The sequence below is a fragment of the Plectropomus leopardus genome, chromosome 3, assembly GCF_026936395.1.
Source record: "Plectropomus leopardus strain MGB_pleo_1.0 chromosome 3, ASM2693639v1, whole genome shotgun sequence".
Lineage (NCBI taxonomy): Eukaryota > Metazoa > Chordata > Actinopteri > Perciformes > Serranidae > Plectropomus > Plectropomus leopardus.
In genome coordinates this window covers 670,049-675,293 of record NC_142178.1, presented here as the reverse complement: position 1 = coordinate 675,293, position 5,245 = coordinate 670,049, and the positions used below count along the sequence as shown (strand labels likewise).

At 41.1% G+C, this 5,245-nt stretch overlaps 1 long non-coding RNA gene across 2 annotated transcripts; it reads right to left on the bottom strand.

Moving 5' to 3' along the window:
- Positions 1-1,032: 1,032 nt before the first annotated feature.
- On the bottom strand, positions 1,033-3,352 carry LOC121941714 (uncharacterized). Of its 2 annotated transcripts, XR_006105773.2 has the most exons (4): positions 2,906-3,352; positions 1,638-1,661; positions 1,402-1,506; positions 1,033-1,308 (listed from the first exon to the last, which is right to left on the bottom strand). It is a non-coding gene; the product is annotated as an uncharacterized LOC121941714 (long non-coding RNA). The 2 variants fall into 2 exon arrangements; XR_015776122.1 differs by lacking the exon at positions 1,638-1,661 and having other exon boundaries at positions 2,906-3,185.
- Positions 3,353-5,245: the final 1,893 nt, after the last annotated feature.

Sequence of the window (5,245 nt, the reverse complement as noted above, 5' to 3'; positions counted from 1 at the left end):
TTAGTAATATGGCTAAAGGACACAGGAGTATGGGGAGATAATCCAATGTGATTCTGTATTTTGTGGGCTCTTACAGTAGCCTCATCTAGGTTTAAATCGGGATACAGCAAAAGTGCTAGGTTAATGGCAAAGCATAACTGATTATCGGCATTGTAGACTATATGTAGGCAGCGCATTTTCTTCTGAACAATATCGCTGTCTAAAATATGTTCAAGTTTTCTTTTTGTGCCGCCACGAGGACTACACACCACCTGCACAACTAACTTTAGAGTGCTGTTGGTCATAATGGCCATGTTAGACTGTACTAACCTGTTGAGAAGATTTTGAAATTTGTTTAGATTCACGTCTCCATCATGATTAACAATAACAGAGACATCATTTTAAAGACTTTCTCCCCTTAATTCTAGCTGCACCACATCCCCCTGCCTTGCCTGCGATAAGGCTCTATTTACCACTTCTTGTGCAGAGCCCATAACATCATTGTAAAACTCTGCATAATCTGGCATGGAGTGTGAGGAGGGAAAATTAAGTAACTAATTAACTGTCTAACTGTCTAATTTCAATGTTGTTAAAATTATTTCTGTGAATGATTCTAGGCTTAGGTGGAGCATTCTCTCCACCCATCATACTCATGTTTGATGGCCCAGGTTGTGATCATTTATGTCTATATAGATATTTTGATTGAAAGAGGGTTGCGTCAAGACATTTAGAGCCTCTTCCAAATTTTCTACATGTTGAAGATCGGAAAGAGGGGGGTTATTGAGGGTTGCGTTTGTTTCACTTTGGGTTTGTAATTCGTAGGGTTCAGGCAATAAGAGAGCAGAGTCTGAATGATTTTGTCGAACAATATCATGCGTCAGAGCATCAATTTCTGATTGAAGGAACTGAACACAATTCTGACTGGTTGAGGGCTGCGCCAGGACATTTAAAGCCTCTTACAAATTTCCGAGATGTTATAAATCAGAGAGCGGAGCCCTTTGGTTATTTTCACCCATGATTAACAATAGTAATAAAACTCTGTGACAAAGCTACTTTTCAAATGCCCGTCCAACTCTTTATTTATTTTGCATGAAATATTTTGCTGTAGCTACAGTATATCGCACAAGGAATCCAGGTAACTTCTCACTTCCAAAGGCTGGCCAAGAGTTGTCCTGTTCTCCTCCTTCTTTTTCTTCTCCCTTCAACAAGGGATCTTCTGCGTCCTACAGCAATCCATGTTCTGCTGTGTTCTTGTCGCTGTGCTTGATTGAGCTGCCTCTGCTGCTGCTGCTGTTGCTGCTGGTAGTGTCCCTGCTGGTGGTGCCCCTTCTTGTGATGAAAAACATTATGTATTTTTTAAAATAATGATAATCAAATCAATTAAAACACAAACAAAACTCAAACAAAAATGAAGACACTCACCAGCGATTAAAACCTGATCCGAATCATCCACCACAGTTGTCTCTGCCCATGTCATCATTGACTCTGCCTCTGTTTCTGCCCCTGCCCCCACTTCCACTGGAGCTTCTTGAAAAATAATTTTTAAAAATCATAAAGAAAAGGTCAGATTTCAAACTATACATCTTAAACATGTAATAAATATATACCATTACAAAATTAAGAAATAAAAAATAAGAAATAAAAACATTGAAGCTAACCTGCTGTTTCACCTGCTGTTTCACCTGTTGCAAAATTATAACAATAAGTTTGGTAGAAACATAATAGTGTGTATGCTTTAAAAAACACTTTGGTCCACATGAAAATGTTTTTAATGGTAAAGAAAGAGCTAAATCGCATACATGTTATTTTTCTGCTTCATTACCTGCAGTGTATTTTAGCAGGACTTAAAAAGGACAAAAAAGTAGAAGCTAATCTTGTTTTAAATCATTTAGTCGCTACCTGAAATAACAATGATAACACTGGAATATTACTCTTTACCTTTCCCCCCTCACTGTACTCTATTTTTTCTGTTTGAAAGTTAGCACACAAATGGCACAGAATACACTGAATAACATGTGATATGTAGTCAGCTAAGTCTGAGGTATGATCACAAAAGCTCAGCAGCTGAAAAAACAATGCTTCGTTTTTTAGGAGACATTGGTGAAAAAAAACAGTTCATTACATATCTTGATGCACTTTGCATGGCAGTATTATTTTGTAGAAGGTAAGCCACATCTGCATTATCCATAGTATGTAAATAAAAATGGACGACGCGCCCCCATTTATCCCAGCTATGCCTAAGTGATGTAAAAATATTCCGGATACAAGCATTGCCATCTTGTGAGGGTGATGTCATTGCGATCCCTGCATCTGCACGGCAGCGATTATTGTGGTGGGGGAGTTCCTGCCTAAACCCCCCGTCAGACCAATCACAGGACACTGCATTGAATGCAAGTGCACGGATTGGTGTCACACTCCCAATCATGGCGGAAAAGCCCCCTTTTTTGAATAATTTAATAACTCAATAAAACCGCACTGATCATGAAAAAGAAAACACTTGAACAAACATCAGGGTGACAAGAACTACTGTCAGTAACAGATATCCTCTTTGGGAAAATGTTATTTGTCGTGTACTTTGACTTTTTAGTTCAGTCTATGACCATTAACATGGTGGGGCGGATCTTAGGACCTGTACTGCAGTCAGACACCAAGGGGCGATCGAGATTGAATAACTTCACTTTGAGGGAGATGTCATGTCTGTCCATCTTTATAAACAGTCTATGGTATTATCTAGTAACTATGGTTAATTAGATTTCGAAAAAATGTATCAACTGTATTGATATGTGCTTCTTAACATTAGCTCTACAGAAAACTTTAGCAATGTGTATATGTACACTGCTTGTACCTGCACTGTATTCATGTCCCTTTGTCACCGACTGTCGACACAAAACAAACCCAGACAAAACACTGATATGATGTTACTTACAGCTTGTGCCTTGGAGTCCTCCACAAGGCCTTGTATTGATAGGACGGTACCGTCCGTTAGCATTAGCTTAGCCGCATAGCCAGCTACGTACTTTCATGTGTTTTGTAAACAGTCCTCTGTGAAGTGGTGTGAACAAATGTGCACAGCCGTATTTGGCTTTTGCTGGCTGGGAAACAAAGTCCATCCATTTCTGTCTGTTGCTTGCCTCTCTAGGGACGCTGAACAAAGTTGACTTTCCAGAAAAAAAGGAGGGGGAGAGCAGTCGTGCAGTGGGAGGAGAGGGAGAAGCCTGAGCTTGGAGCAGAGTGCGCATATAGAAACATCCTGTTCACTATGACGAGAGAGTGAGTCCTGTTCAGAAAAACGAAACAGAACCTGGTGTTCACAGCTAGGCAAAACTGCCCACAGGGCTTTCTCCCACATATGCTTATTTCAGTATCTGAAACTTTGGCATTCTTTAACATAGACATCAAATACTGTAACAGGATTAACAGGTTGAAAAGCAGGAAAAGCATAATATGTTTCCTTTACCTGACAATGGCAGTGCATGTAGATGCATCAGCCGGTAGCTCCATAAATCCTTGCTACTTTTTTGTTATATTTTGTCATATTTTCTTTACACTCTTTTTATTTTTTTATATTTATTTCTTCGATACCATGACCCCTTCTGCTGAGGCACGACTTTTCTACAACAGAGTGGCACTTATCAACATCCGGAGAAGTTGTGTGGGGTTTGGACTGAATGCAGCAGACCGCGACAGGAGTGGCCTGTGCCGACTGGCGAGTCAAACCAGAGGGGAGAAACAAAACCAAAGGCACCAGACAAAGAGAGAGAGAGAGGAGAGCCGGTATCAGGGTAAGGCTGACCCATCTTGGACCGAGCTGTTCCTCTTCCAACCTTCTTCTGTCTAATGTTCACGCACAGGAGAAAAAAGTGGATGAGATGCGATTAAGGCTCATTCAACAACGGTTTTTCAACACCATGGCCCCTTCTGCTGAAGCATGACTTTTCTACAATAGATACTACTTTTCAGCATCGGGAAAAGTTGTATGGGGCTTGGACTGAATGCAGTGGACCGCAAAAGGGTCCCCACCGATGGCATATGACAACAAGCCGGTTGGACCGGAGTGGAGAAACAAATTAAAAGTGCTGGACGAAAAGAGGGAGAAGAGTCGGTATCACGGTGAGGCTGGCCTGACTCGGAGCGGGAGCTGTTCCTTTACCAAGCCTTCTTCTGTCTAGTGTGTGATCGCAGGAGAGTGATGACGTGATTTTGGCTCACTCAGCAACGGGAGATCTGGGACTGCTCTGCGCACATCTTCACAGAGACATAGTTAACACCTGACATCCCGGATCAAGCTGTTGCACTGGATGGACTAACCTTGTGGGGGCCATTTGGACCCATTCCCCGCCACCTTCCACAGATGATTAATGACTTTCCTGCTCATACTGTTAGGCAGTGGTTGGATGTGAGGAGGTGGGGCCATGGCTTCCAGCTCCTTGTGGATTGGGATTACGGTCCAGAGGAGCACTCATGGGTCTCCAGGTCCATGATCTAGGACAGGGACCTTCTTGCGGATTTTTGCGGCCTGGCAAGGCGCTGGGAGGCGTTTGTTGGGGGGCGATACTGTCACGACCTGGACAGTGACATTTTGTAGCTTTGGTTTTTGTTCCCTGTTTTCTCCTGTTCCCCCTCCCTTTGACCTTTTTTTCCCTCAGTGTGTGTGTGTGTGTGTGTGTGTGTGTGTGGAGGCGTGGCTGACTTTCTCCTGCTCCTGCAGAGGAACACACCTGTAACTCATCCCACCTCCACCTCATCACTGCAGTCCTCTTATGCCTGGGCTCTCCACCACCCCTGTACCAGATTGTTCTGCTTCATGGTGGTAACTACTCAGGCTCTCAGTTTATTCACTAGTGTTATGCTCCTTGTGCTCATTTTACCAGTGTTTTTGCCCTTTGGATTTTTTTGTCTCTACACTGTAAAACCTACTAAATTAATATAACTCAAAAAGATTTTTGAAACTGATTACATCAAAATTTTTAAGTAACATTAACTCATTCTTTTAAGGGAAGACAGCAATTCTTATTAAGCAGGTTTTGTCAGTTATTTTAGTAAATAAAGACAACAATTTATATTAAGTAGCTTTTACTAGAATGCTTTAAGTAATTTTTACTACACATTTTGTTTTCACATTACAAAAAAAATAGTACAGCTAACTTAAATATTTTTATCACTTTTAAATCAAAATATTTAATTTATCTGTAATAAATGATAATTACTTATCTTTTTTTAACTTCAATAACTTCTCTATAATTAAAAATGTCGCCTTATTTTAGCT